The sequence below is a fragment of the Myotis myotis genome, unplaced genomic scaffold (assembly GCF_014108235.1).
Source record: "Myotis myotis isolate mMyoMyo1 unplaced genomic scaffold, mMyoMyo1.p scaffold_m19_p_1, whole genome shotgun sequence".
NCBI lineage: Eukaryota > Metazoa > Chordata > Mammalia > Chiroptera > Vespertilionidae > Myotis > Myotis myotis.
In genome coordinates, this window is record NW_023416313.1 from 25261794 (window position 1) to 25276802 (window position 15009).

Genomic DNA, 15009 nt, shown 5'->3' on the forward strand with positions numbered 1-15009 from the left:
GCTTGGCCAATAGTTTCATGTTGGTTTCTAAAAATAAGTAAGAATCTGAGTCATCCTTTCCTTAGTCAGACAGAGCTTTATTCCTTTGCTCCAGTGGCTCCTGGTTGGTTAACACACCCCTTAGCAGCAGCGTGGGCAGGGCCAACCGTTCCCGGGCGGTAAGTGGTGTGGCAATGAGGGAGCAAGGTGAACTTCCAGGCTCTGAAGTCAAGTCTAAGTCACACCCAGCCCACACAGCCTTCACCAGATCGTTTTTAACCAATTAACTTCTTTGAGCGCCAATTTTCTCTTCTGTAAAAGGGGGCTGTTGAGGCTGTATTCATTTTCTACTGCTGCATATCACATCTGGAGACTGGAACAGTGCCCACTTATTATCTCACGGATCTGGAGGTAAGAAGTCCCAGATGGCATAACTGGGTCCTTTGCTCCAGGTTGCACACGGCTGAAATCCAGGTACAAGTCAGTGCGCTCTTGCCTAGGGCTCTGGGTCTTCTTCTTAGCTTATTCCTGTTCTTAGCAGAATTCAATTCCTTGCTGGCTGTCAGCTGGGGGCCTCTCAGCGACTGAAGGCTGCCCACATTCCTTCTCCATATTCCCTCCAGCCTCAAGGCAGGATCCACACATCAAGTCCTCTCCCACTCGGAGTGTCTGACTTCCGGTCTCAGCCATTTCAGGGCTGCTTTTCAGGGCTCAGGCATTTAGATCAGGCCCACTCAGATCGTCACCTTTTCTTAAGATCCACTGTGTCATATCACATAATATAACCACCAGACTGAGGTCTCATTATATTCACAGGTTCCAGGGATTCAGGCCAAGACATCTTCCGAGGCCATCGTCACCATTTTGTCTACAACAGGTGATGTCCTCAGAGAACTTCCTTGAAAATTAGGGATAATGGACACGTGTAAAACCGTAGACAATCACTTCAGCCAGTGTTATACATGAGGACCCTTCTGGTGTAGGGAGCAGATAAGCATCTGAGCTACTCGCTGAACCAAGGATAAGACAAGACTCTGAATTGTCTATGGTAAATACTTATTATCTTTCTCACATTCATAGATGTTAAAACAGTTTTTTGCACAGAATAAGTGATCTCTGGTTTACTTGGAGCATTGATTTGATGACTTGGTTTGGGAGTTCTATTTGACCCAATTTAACAAGACAAAGATTGAGTTTCTCCTTTTCCTTTTGAGTACCTTACTTCTTTCTCCCTTATCAAATCATTTGGCAAAGCTGCCTCTCCTTCCTTCCCATGTACTTTGGTGAGACGTTCATCAGCAGAAGACTCTGAGTTCATAGGGTTGTTATGCGGATTGAATTAAATATTTATGAAGTGCTCACAACAGGGCCTGGTGCAGAGAAGTACCACATAAGTATTTGTTGAGCAAATAAACTTTCTCCATCATCCCTTTCATCTGATCTGCTAAGAAGTAGCAAAAGTGAGTCACTTAAGGCTACTCTCTTCTTCCCAGGCCTAATCTACTCTCTTATAAGACAGTGGCATGGATTTTTTTAAAATTATGCATTATTTATTTATTTATTGAGCTAGCAAAATTTACACATCCTACAAAATTTAAAAGGGTGCAAAAAGATAAGCAATAAAAACTAAGTTTTTCTCCTACTTAGGCATCCAGATACTGAGCTGCCAGAAGCAATAATTGATACATTTTTATTCACTTTCCTAAGATAGTCTATATTTGAACTATAGTATGACTATTTATATCATAATATATCATATAGATCATCTTCACAAATGCTTGTTTTTTTAATAAATATGTTTTTTTTAATATATTTTATTGATTTTTTACAGAGAGGAAGAGAGAGGGATAGAGAGTTAGAAACATCAATGAGAGAGAAACATTGATCAGCTGCCTCCTGCACACTCCCTACTGGTGATGTGTCCGCAACCAAGGTACATGCCCTTGACCGGAATCAAACCCGGGACCCTTCAGTCCACAGGCTGACGCTCTATCCACTGAGCCAAACCGGCTAGGGCAATAAATATATTTTTAACACTGATGATAACATTGCATTCTTTTCTGCACCTTGCTTTTCTTCACTTAGCAATGTCTCTTGGAGACTCCTCCACGTCAGCACACAGAGAGCACCTTGTTCTTTTAGATGGCTGTAGAGTATTCCACTAGATGGCTATGTCATATTTATTTAACCAGGCCCCTCTAGATGGACACTTAGTTTTCAAACTTTTCTACTATAAACAATACTGTGATTAATACCCACGTGTCATTTTGCACACCTGTGAGTATAGCTGCAGGATAAATTTCTAGAGGTAGAGTTGTTTGGTCAAAAAAAAATGTGCAGTGTTGATACCGACTGCTGAGTTGTCTTCCATGGAGGTTGTACCAATTTACACTCTCTCCAACAGTACATGAGTGCCGGATCTCCCATCCCTTCACCAAAATAGTCTTTTATTTCAAAGTTTTTCTTTACCATCGACTATAGGCCTGACTTTGACCTCCCGTGTCAATGTGGTTATTCATATTCACTAGCAAATGTAGCAGCAGAAATAATTAGGGATGCTCTTATCTGTCGTCACGATAGTGTAGACAAACAGATCTCTGGAAACCAAGACCCTTTAAGGCAAAGGACAACTAAATCTGACTCTGTCCCTTTCTCCGTGGTAACAGCCTCGCTGTCAACACAAGATTACAAAGACTTTATGAGGACAAAGATTCAGTGAAGACCAAAAATGATCTGCCACATGCAGATAACATGCCTTCAGCTCTGGCTGCTTCATGTGGATCCCCTACGGTTCACATGGCAGTGGGACCTGTGAGTGGGGAGCTGTGGCTGTTTTGAACATGGACATTGGGCCCTTTTATTCTAAAGATTGGCTCTCAGCAGGTACAACAGAGTTCTTTGTGTTCAGGAGAGAGAACAGCCTAAATACCAAGTTGCATGAGCACCACCAGTCAAAAGTGTGCAGAGTCAACAAGGGAAATGCCGGAGTAGTTGAAATCTATCTGTGTTCAATGTGATGACACGTCTGGAACGCACTGTTCCGTGCTGAGCAGCAGCGTGTGCCTGGGCCTGGGAGGGCCAGTGTCTGTCAGTGCGTTTAGCTAGTGAAAGAAAGAGGTTTTCTTCCTTGGATTTGTACTTAAAACTACCCAGTCCTGGTGATATTATGCTTTATGATATTACTCAAGTGGTAACTGACAGCATGAAATACTATAAAAGTGATCTTATGTACCAGAATATGAACAATTGTTTCTTTTGGCACATAATTAGAGGGTAGGAATACTGCAAGCCCAGATGAAAATCCACTTTTTAACGTAACAAGGTTTGAATTGTAGATTGTACACAATGAAATCACAGAGAGCTGTAGTTTAGGTCTTCCTGTACCCCAGCCTTGTCTGGTAAAGGCTTATCAGTTTTTAGAAAAATTTTCTTTGAGCCAAGAGTTTATATGTATGTTTTGAATCTTAGTTCAAATTGGATGGAAGTTTGATAAAACTCTAAGTCTGAATGTTTCTTGTTTCTTCTCTTTTCCAGCTAAAATTTTGTTCAAAGTCCAATCTTCATTAAATAACATATCACTCTTCTACCTCCCTCCCTTTTTCCATGATGATGACATCTAACCTACGAGGACTGATATGTCGTTTGGATAAAGAATTGGGTTAACGCCAACCATGCTATGGTGTGTGTGTTTGCTTTTCCCTAATTTGGATGCCAAATGAACAGGTGAATGAGTTATCTCCATTTGGTCTTGCACATATTCTATAATGATAATTGCACAGATATTTAAAAATTCCGTACAGCAGCCCTGATATACTACTTATGGGACCCCTTGCTGACTGGGTCTTCGAATGGAGATCTCCCCATTCTGGGAGGATATAACCTTTCGGGTATGCTGACTCCTTTCAGTTGAGAGCAGTGTCGGGAGAAGGAAGCAGCTATGAGTCATTAGCAGTCAGCACTCAGGAGCTGGGATGGGTGCACTAGCAGGGAAAGGAAACCTGGGCAGGGCGCCTATGGTATCCACTACCCATACAAATGGGGGAGGGAGGTGTTTGGACTTGCTCTAAAAATAATAACTTAGGTGAATCTTCCAAAATTCCCCCACTAAGTCTCTCCTGTATAGAAATTTTCGATTAACTGTGGCTAGACAAATATGTCCGCTTTCCTGACGTGTGTCTGGAATATAATTTTGTTAAAAGAAGAGCATTTGCTAAATTACCCTCTCCCCCTCACATTTTCATTTCTCAGAAGGAGAGGAAATCATAAGAGGAAATATTATTCTGTCCTTAATTTTTTAAATGTATTTTTATTGATTTCGGAGATGAAGGGAGAGAGAGAGAGAGACAGACAGAAACATCAATGATGAGAGAGAATCGTTGATTGGCTGCCTCCTGCATGCCCCATACTGGGGATCAAGCCCACAACCCAGGCAATGTGCCCTTGACCAGAATCGAATCCGGGACCTTTCAGTCCGAAGGCCGACACTCTATCCACTGAGCCAAACCAGCTAGGGCTGTCCTTAATTTTTACTGCCAAGGCAGAATGGGACCATGAGGGACAAATATCATGACAGAGGAGATAGAGAATCTTAAACTCTGGGAATGCCAATTTTCAGAGAGTCCCCAGAAAAGATTGGCTCTGAGTCTCTACACAGAAACTCTCAAAGGGACTTGGTTCAAGGAGGAAGAAAAATTCTGAAAAGTGAAATGTGAACTGTTGATCTCAATGGAACCTAGGAGTGACCCCAGCAACTATGTCTGGACTATATGTCCCACCTCCCTGGCCATAGCTGGTCTAGGAGTGGACAAATGACCCGAGTTGGGTCAACAAGCTTCTAGGTCCAAGGAATCTGAACTGTTGAACTGGGAGTCCAGGAGTAAGGTGATGCCCATGCCCTAGAATGGAGTCAAGAACTGCCATTGAGGTGACCCTACCCTTCTCAAGGTTTGGTTCCAACTCTTCCTTGGAGTCTTTTAATCTATTCTGGCCAGAGTTTGTTTCTGCTATTTGCAACCAAAAGAGCCTTAAGAAATACAGATCTTCAAGTTTTATGTGAAGAGTGACTACTATTCATATATAGCTATTATTTTAAAAACTATCTGTAGATATTAACAATTAATGTTAATTCTCAGTTTTAGTTTGATAGTAACTTTTTTGCCCTTATGTAGTTTTTTCACTCAATAATTACTAAAAGCCCAAATAAAGTAAAAAATGTGTTGATGTTAATAAGATGGTTCCAATAAAGAAGAAGGTTGGGAACCACTGATCTAGAACATCTCACAGAGTAATGGGCCTTTTTGTGAGATAATGACAGAGAAACCTGGTTGATGAGCATACCTGAGAGGCAGGAATCACTGATACCTGCTCAAAGTCTGGTAATCTAACAGACCAACTGCATGCCTCAGTGAAAGTCTTGGGTAGAGATGCTTGCAAGTACACTTGTAACCATTTTACAGTCTCCATCTGACTCTCCCATTCAGAGTGAGCTTTGAGTGGAGGATTCAGGTACGTCATCATGGGCCTGTGCGATGTACTTGAAAGGGTCTGTGCTCCAGCTTCACACTTCTTATGAGGGTCTATGTATCTGGGAACTTACTCCCACCACTCTCTTCCTTTTATTATTTCTTTTTAAAAGATATTTTTATGCCCCGTCCCATTTGGCTCAGCGGACAGAGCATTGGCCTGCGGACTGCGGGGTTCTGGGTTCGGTTCGGTTGGGGGCGTGCAGGAGGCAGCTGATCAATGATACTCTCTCATCATTGATGTTTCTCTCTCTCTCTCCCTCTCCCTTTCTCTCTGAAATAAATAAAAATCTATTTAAAAATAAAATAAAAATATTTTTATGTTTTTATTGATTTCAGAGAGAGGAAGGGAGAGGGAGAGAGAGACAGAAACATCAATGATAAAAGAGAACCATCGATCTGGTGCCTCCTGCATGCCCTTCTCTGGGGATCAAGCCTACAGCCTAGGCATATGCCCTGACCAGGAATCCAAGTGTGTCCTCCTGATTCATGGGTCGATGCTCAACCACTGAACCATGCTGGCCGGGCCTACTCTCTTCCTTTTAACATAGTTACACCTGGCCATTGTGGCTCAGTGGTTGAGCACTGACCCATGAAACAAGAGGTCCCCAGTGGGGGTTGTGTAGGAGGCAGCCGATGTTTCTCTCTCATCAATGTTTCTATCTCTCTATCCCTCTCCCTTCCTCTCTCTCTAAAATCAATAAAAACATATTTTTAAAACTCCGTTAAAGTGTGTGGTGGTAGACATAGCCTATACTTTGAAAGCAGACAGAGTTTACCTTCCTATAGAAAAGAACCACTCGGATGTTGGCCATGTCCCTTTTGCTACTAATAAAGATGGATACTTTGAAGCAAGGGCGAAAATCCTTCCTTCTACAGTAAAAACTGAGTTACTATTGGTTGGATAGGAAGATTTTTATTTTATCATTTCTCTTGACATTGTTGTTTTGAATGATGATAAGTATTGAAAATGATCAATCTATTTAAAAGGCCAATCCTGCTCTCTTTGCAAAAAGTAGTCTAAATGAGTGACCCCAGTGGTCCTCATGCAACATGTGGTGCATTTTAACCAGTGCATCTGCTTAATCAATATAAAAATCTCACTTCCTGCTTTAAGATTATTTGAAATTTTAAGATAAATTATGCATTATCATTAAAAGTATGTAAAACCAATAATACTTTCAGAATATGTCATTAACAGCTACACACCACTGCCCCCCCTCCACCACCACACCTACCTATACACTGTCCTCTGCTTGACCCGCATAGTCAGAGAAACAAATAGTTTCTGAGTTCAGAAACATTACTAACCAACCATGGAAACCATCCTGTATAACTATTAATCCTCAAGTCTCACCACTTTGCTGACTCCTTACATTACATGCTCTTAAGGCATAATTTTTTTCAAGTACTAGTATATTTTGAAGATGGACTACCTTTATCTCTGGTCTTCCTTGAAAAAAAAAAGAAAGAAAAATTTAACTTGGCCTACTTCTCTGACACAGAGGACTCCCGAATCCCAAGCAGACCCAGATTTTGATGTTTCAGACCTTCTTGGAAACAACTGGGGAATTCTTTCCCATTTGGGAAAAACTGCTGTTTTCAGGTGATATTATTCAAAATGAACAGATGGTCTTCCATTGGAAAAGTTATTTAGATTTTAACTTGAAAATGCAAAGCCACTTAGTCGGGGAAATACATGTCTTGACCAGAATTATATTTATTTAACTTGCTTTTCAAGTTACCACAGAGCCAAAAGATGGAACAGTGCCTACTGCAGAGAGAGGACATGCACCCAGCTCTGAAACCCTGTAAATGCCTGCAAATAGTTCCACAGAGCCCATCATTTCTGTTTGTGTTCATTCATTTTCATCTGAAATAACAAAGATCAGATCACCTTGTCTATTACCTGAAACAAGTTTAGAAGATGGCCCAGCCAGCGTGCTCAGTGGCTGTGCATTGTCCCAGGCACCAGGAGCTCAACTGGTTCAATTCCTGGCCAGGGCACATGGCTGGGCTGCAGGCTTGATCTCCAGTAGTGGGCATACAGTAGGCAGCCAATCGATGCTTCGCTCTCATCATTGATGTTTTTTGTTGTTGTTGTTTGTTTGTTTTTTGTTTTTAATATATTTTATTGATTTTTTTACAGAGAGAAAGGGAGAGAGATAGAGAGTTAGAAACATCGATGAGAGAGAAACATCGATCAGCTGCCTCCTGCACACCCCCCACCGGGGATGTGCCCGCAACCCAGGTACATGCCCTTGACCGGAATCGAACCTGGGACCCTTCAGTCCGCAGGCCGACGCTCTATCCACTGAGCCAAACCGGTTTCGGCATCATCATTGATGTTTTTATCTCTCCCTCTCCCTCTCCCTTCCTCTCTAAAATCAATAAAAAAACAAAAACAAACAAACAAAATGTTAGAAAATGGGAGACCAACACAAGTACAGCATCAGTCTGAATTGATCAATGTTGGGAACACCTTGTTAATAAAATTTAATTTTGTTATGTATCCTGATGTGGCCTCTCCCTGAAGTACATTTCACTGCTAACGATAAATAATCTGTATGTTCAGTGTTTCAGACCTAATCTAAGAAAGAACTGACTGCGGAAATTGCCTTCCTTTAGTTGTTTCCTTGTACCTGTTCAGTTAGTTTCTTTACAAAAATAAAAATGGACATTTCTGTTCAGTGACCATTAAGTGCTTAATTTGCCAGCCCCTCTCCACTGTGTGGCTAGCCAGACTCTGCTGAAGGTGTTATGCAATAGAACGAGGTGCCTACTTTGATACAAGCTGCCACATTTGAAAAATAGCCTGTACTCCAACTCATTTTTAACTGGGCGCATGTTTTCTCACAGAAACAGTATGCTAAACGCTGGATTGGTCCCCTTGATCATTCAACAGACATATTTAAACCTAATAATATACTGGCACACTTACCACATCACATAATGTGTTTTTCCAAATAATACCAACATGGCTGTGCTATTGCTCAAACTCTATTGTGAAATTTTAAATTCCCTTTTTGAAATCACCAACGATGGCTGAAGCCTTTTTTGTCTTTGGGGGTGGTGATGTCAAAAAAACCTCTGTCCTTGGGTGGGTGGAGGTGGGAGAGGACATGGAGGGGATAAGTGGTGATGGAAAAAATAAAATAAAACAAACAAACAAACAAAAAACCCCTCTGTCCTTGATGCACAGGAAGAGATAAGTATTTTTGGAGGCGTCCTTTTGCCTTCTCAGAACTGAGTTTCTGCCCTTCTTTTTCCCTCCCTGCTGCTAAATGCAGTCACCGCCAAGTCCCAGGTCTAAGGACCAGCCCCCATGGGCAGTACTGAGTCATGCCTTTCCTTAATTGGGACCTATACTTGTCTCTTGATTAACCATGTTCGTGTGTGTGTGTGTGTGTGTGTGTGTGTGTGTGTGTGTGTGTTTTTCTGAAGACTTAACCTACACAGTTAGTTTCCTGTGTAAATACTGTACCTTCTCCAAGTCACCCTGTGCCTCTGTACCCTACTACAGACAGGTGTATGCAGGTCGATTAATACCCAGATTTCAAGAGTCCTTTATTTATTAATTGTTGCATGCTCTCTTTACCTCAACCTCTGCCCCACCTGATCCTTATAAATCTTTTTAAAAAATATTTGTATTGATTTCAGGCAGGAAAGGAGAGGGAGAGAGAGATAGAAACATCAATGATTAGAGAGAATAATTGATTGGCTGCATGTCCCTTACTGGGGATTGGCATGTGCCCTGACCGGGAATCGAACCATAACTTTCTGGTTCATAGGTTGACACTCAACCACTGAGACACACTGGACGGGCTGAATCTTATAAATCTTTGAGAATATATTTGTTAAGAATTTATAGTTCTCTTAAGACATTTGCTGTTGGGTTACCCCGGCCTTGTGGATCCATTTTCCTGTGGTAGCAGTGGGAAATCTAAGTGTTCTGGAATATATTATGGGCCACAGAAATCAGAGCATGAACTCATGATGGGAGTTTCATTGGGAACAATCACAGTCAGTACCCTTTGTAATGGTAATGAGTTGTATGGTGGAGGTAGAGGTAAAAGGTAAAAGGTTCAGAAAACTCAACAGAAAAAGACTCAGAGAGATAGTGAAGAGCTCTCAAGAAAGCTGCAAATTAAAGGAATAGAAAGATTTTGCCACAGAAAGGGCAGTAATCCTTCCAGAAAATTGACTGTGACATTCACAGCTATTAAAACAACATTTTGTAAGAAAAAGTGCAGCTAGAGAAGACTAACTGAATATATATATATATATATATATATATATATATATATATATATATATATATATATATATATTCAGAGGTACTTTATCTATTGATGGTTCTTTTTTTGTTACATAAAATATACTGTCATATAAAGTATCTCAGACAGCCCCAATGACAAAAAATAAGCTTTTATGTAACAACTATTACCTCTACTTATTCCATTATGCCACCACTTTCTGTGGCAACCATATTCCTGAATTTTGGGATCAGGACTGGATTCTTCAGAATACAAAATATTGAATTACAAGTTACCTTAGTTTGCATGGCTTTTATCTTGAAAATCTTTTCTATTATTAGGTTCTGTCATGTCTAAAAAAAATATTGGAAACTTTGCCCACCTTGGTGTATTCTAATTAATAAATTGTATTAGAAACAGATTTTAATAAAGATCCATTTATTCATTCTTTCAAAAAAAAAAAAAAGGCATTCAGCAAATATATGGCTCCTGCCAGGCACAGTGCTAGGCACTGGGGCTAAAAAGATGAAGTGGAGTGGATACAGTCTTTGCCATTGAAAGCCACAGTTTAATAAAAATAGAGAAGCAAGCCCTAGCCAGTTTTGCTCAGTGGATAGAGTGTCAGCCTGTGGACTGAAGGGTATTCTATTCCGGTCAAGGGCATATGCCTGGGTTGTGGGTTCAATCCCAGTTAGGGGGCATGCAGGAGGCAGCTGATGAATGATTCTCTCTCATCATTGATGTTTCTATCTCCCTTTCCCTTCCTTTCTGAAATCAATAAAAATACATATTTTTTAAAATAGAGAAGCAAACAAATAATTAGTGCACAAGAAAGGACCGTAGCTAACTCTTACAGAATTTATCAGGTAGATTCCCAGAGGAGGTAATCTTTTGAGCTATCCTAAAGGATGATAAGCAGTTTGCGTTGTGGGCAAAAAAGGAAGGGCACTCCAGGTCTAGGGAACAGAATTTGTGATAATATATTAATGTGAGAAAGAGGCAATAATGATTGCTTACTCTGGGTGGGACACAGAGGGTCTTTGGGAGATCAGTGGGAGATGAGGCTGGAGAGGCAGGCAAGGTCCAGGCCATGGAAGGTTTTCACCCCAGCTAGGAAATTTAGGCTTGATCAAAGTTAGGAGAAATGAAAGGATTTTAAATCAGGAAGTGAAAGGATGAGATTAGCATTTTAGGAACGTTACTTTGGTAGCAGTGGAGTAGATGAAATAAACAGGGAAGGGTCAGAGACCAGTGGTTAGAAGATTACCACATGGATTTGAGCAAGAAGGATGATTATGAACATATACTGAGTGCTAACCATGTGTCAGGCACTTGACATGTGTTACCTCATTTAATCCCCACAATGATCCTACAAGATACTATACTAGTCAGGACAGGTTAGGTTATGCTATGACAAGGAACAATGCCAAAATCTCAGTGGCTTAAAACGATCAAAATAATTCTTTGCTCATGCCACATGCCCCATGCAGGCTGGGGGGGGGGGGGGGTCGGAACTCTGCTCCTCACAGTCACATAGAAACCCAGGATAATGGAGGCTCCATTTCAAAATATACCTCACAGTAGTGGCAAGGGGTCATTCCCTGCGCTTCTTGGGAAGGGGTGTGGTTCACTGTGTCAGGGCTCTCACACTTCTGCCCAAATGTCACACAGCCATAACCAATATCACAGAAGGCAGGGAAGTGTAATCCTACCACGTGTCCCAAAGGAGAACCAGAAATACCTAGACATGAGCACCAGTTACTACACATCCTAGTTCTCAGTATAGAGTAAAACTGCATATTTCTGACCTTTTAAAGTTGGATGTAGTCATATGACCTAATTTGGTCAATGAAATGAAGCAAGCTTTAGGAACTAGGAGTCTTTAAGAACGAAGAACTAGAACGTAATTGATCAGGCTCTTGCTTTTGTTCTGCTATGGCAACTGGCCATATTTCAGATTGTGGCTGCTCCTTTATTCTGGGTTCCAAAGTGAGAATGATAGATAGCAGAGCCTCCATTGACTTCCACTGGGCATGTAGTGTGAGCTGCTATTGTACATGACTAAGAACTGAAGGACGTTTGTAACTACAGCATAACTCAGTTCACTGGGACTGTATAGAGAAGACACAGAATATTTCTGTGCAACTAAGAAAGTCTCCACAGATAGGTTTATTATTATTATTATTATTCCCATTTTACAGGTCAGGAAACTGAGACTCAGAAAAGTCAAAGAATATGCCCAAAGTTGCACTTTGTCACTCCCTTGTCTTCTATTCTCCCTGGTTTCTAACAAATTGGTTATCTCCACATAGTTGTTGCCCTGTATATAACATGTCATTCTTCTATGGCTATTTTCAAAATTGTATTTATTTATTTATTTATTGGAAATCTGAGAATAATGGACCTACAAATGTTTTCTTTCTATTTATATTGCCTGGGTTCCCTGCACTTCTTGGATTTGACATTTTCATCAACTTCGGGAAATTTTGGCCATTATTTTTTCAGTTATTTTTCTGTCTTATTCTCACTGTATTCTCCTTTTGGGATACAAATTACATATATGTCTGATATTGTCCCACAGGTCTCTGAGCATCTATTCATCTTTCTTTAATCTATTCTTCCGTTCCTCAAATTGGATATTTTTTCTGATTGATCTTCAGGTTTACTAACTCCTCTGCCATGTCTCATCTGATGTTAAGCCTCTAGTGAATTCTGTTATTTTGTTTTGAAAAGTTCAAGAATTCGCATTTGCTACTTTTTTATAGTTTCCATTTCTTTGCTGAGATTTCCTATCCATTCCTTATTTATTTACTCACTCAAATCATATTTTCTATCATTTTGAATATATTTGTCTTAAATTCATTGAATATCTTTATAATAACTGCCTTAATGTCTTTTCTACTCAATCTAACATCTGAGTAATAAGTTCAATTTCTATTTTCTACTTTTTTTCTACTATTTTTGCATGTTTATTTTTTTTATTGTAATACTAGAGGCTACAGGTGATACGTTGTAGAAATTTTGGATTCTAGATTCTGTTATCTTCTGAAGAGTTTTTATTTTTATTCTAATAGGCAGTTCAGTTATTATCTGGCCACTTTGAACTTATGTAGGTTTTTCTCTTCCTTTGTTAGGGTAGATGTTTGGAAAGTCCAAGATGTCTTCCCAAGCCGCTCTAACTTAGTATGTTCAACCTTCAAATGGTTTCCCCTGTGGATCTTGTCAAGGCTCAGTTTCAGGCATTGTCAGGGCAGATCTAGTATAGGTCTTCCTCTAGGGCAGTAGTTCTTGAACTTTATATCCAAGTCATCTCAATAGCTTGTTAAAACGTACTTTCCTGGGCTTCTTCCCTGAGTTTCTCATCTAGTAGATCTGAGGTGGCCCCTAAAATTTGCGTTTCCAACAGTATGTCTAACCAATTTTCAGGAGATGCTGATGCTACTGGTCTGGGGGCAACAATTTGAAAAAAATTGCTCCAGAACATGATCCTTACTTTTAAAATGTGATCTTCCCGGTGTTCCAACTGGATGAATGAGGTATTACTAACAAAGTATTAATGTGGCTTCCACTCAGGCTAAGCCTAAACTCTCATGACCCCCATCACTTTTTAAAATTCTAATATCCCTGCTCAGCTTTCAACCCCAGAAATGCTGGTAGCTGGTAATCCTTGGATAGTCTCACCTTACACATGTGCAACCAGCTCTTAGCCAAGTACCCATGGAGACTCTACAGGGGTTTGAAGCACTCCCTCTGCAGAGATCCCTCCTCTCCAGTGCCCTACCTTGCAGATTCCAGCTACTCTGCAGCACTAATATTTCATGGATGAGTGAAAAAAGTGGGTTGGCAAAAGAGGCATGGAAGGAGTGGCCCAACAGGCAGAAGAAGAGCCACTGTCCCAGAAATCAATGGTAAAGAGTTTTAAAAAGTATTTTGAATTCTTACTATCTCATCATCCCCGATGCTAAAAGGTTTACAATTTTTTTTTATATTTCCAATCAACCCAATAACATGATACTATTACCAGTCCCGTATAGATGAAGATGAGGATGCAGATAAAGAAACTGACAGTTAATTAACTAGCCCAAGGTCATGCAGCTGGTAAGTGGCAGAGCCAGGACTTCAATCCAGGTATTCTGGCTCCGATACTAAAAAACACAACAGTGCTTTGCTTCCCTCCAAAACAGGAGAGGTCCAGGAAGCTGAGGATTAAAAAGTGCCTATTGGATTAGGGTTACTGGTGAGCTCAGCAGGAACTCACTGCAATAAACAGTAGGTGCTAATTAACTGCTCAACCTTATCAGTTCCTGGGCCTAACTCTTCTTTTGGGCTAGCAGAGGGCCATGCACAGGGCCCCTCTCAGCTCCTGCTTGCATTGTCCTCCTCAGAGACCGGCTCTAGGTTTCTGCTTAGAGAGAGGAGACTCACTCCCTTCCTGCATTCGGCTTCCTAAGAGAAATGTGAGATGCCTATTTCTAGCCCAGCAACCCTGCCCAGGCACAGATTTACATGCATCCGAACATACCATCAACTCAATTACCTATGTTCAGATTAGCCTCAGCAAACCTTTAAGCGCTCCCAGCTGTCTTCAGGTGTTCAGGGGATTATTATGGAGCGATGCTGATCAGCTGTTCTCCATGTCTCCTGTGGGCAGAACAATAGGAAAGAGGCTTAAATGTCAGCAAGGGATTTAGATGTAAGTGAGAACTCAGTGAGGCAGGGAGGTCTTGCGTTTCCAGCTTTTCTGTTTTATTTAGCCCTAAATAGTCCCTTCCCCACCACACCATCTCTGTTTTGTTTAATAACAATGACAATAATAGCAAATGATTATATAGTTCTTACTTTGTGTCAAGGATTGTTGAGTTTTTAAATCATATTCACTCACATAATACAACAACATGGTGGGACAAATACTATCAACATCCCCATTTTACAGATAAGAAAACAGGCGCAGGGTGACTAACTTGCCAAAGGTCGCACAACAAACAAATGCCAGAGCCAACAACTGAAGCCTCCTGCCTGTGCCCATCCTCTTAACCACCACCCTATACTGCTAATCTATAGATGTTGTACCAGAGCGGAATTCAAATAAGGAAGAGCATGGAGAAGCGCATGGAGGCTATAGCAGATTTTTCAAAATGGCCCTGAGCGAACTGCACCTCCCTGAAATCGCACCATGTGTAGTCCCCTTCCACACTGAACCTATGCCAGCATGACCCGCTCGGCCAATAGCAGGTGACGGAAGCAACTTTCTG

General features: G+C 40.9%; 1 long non-coding RNA gene across 1 annotated transcript; it reads left to right on the forward strand.

The window, feature by feature from the left end:
• Nucleotides 1-212: 212 nt before the first annotated feature.
• LOC118651347 lies at nt 213-3644 on the forward strand. Its single transcript, XR_004966209.1, has 3 exons — nt 213-390; nt 796-1027; nt 3514-3644. It is a non-coding gene; the product is annotated as an uncharacterized LOC118651347 (long non-coding RNA).
• Nucleotides 3645-15009: the final 11365 nt, after the last annotated feature.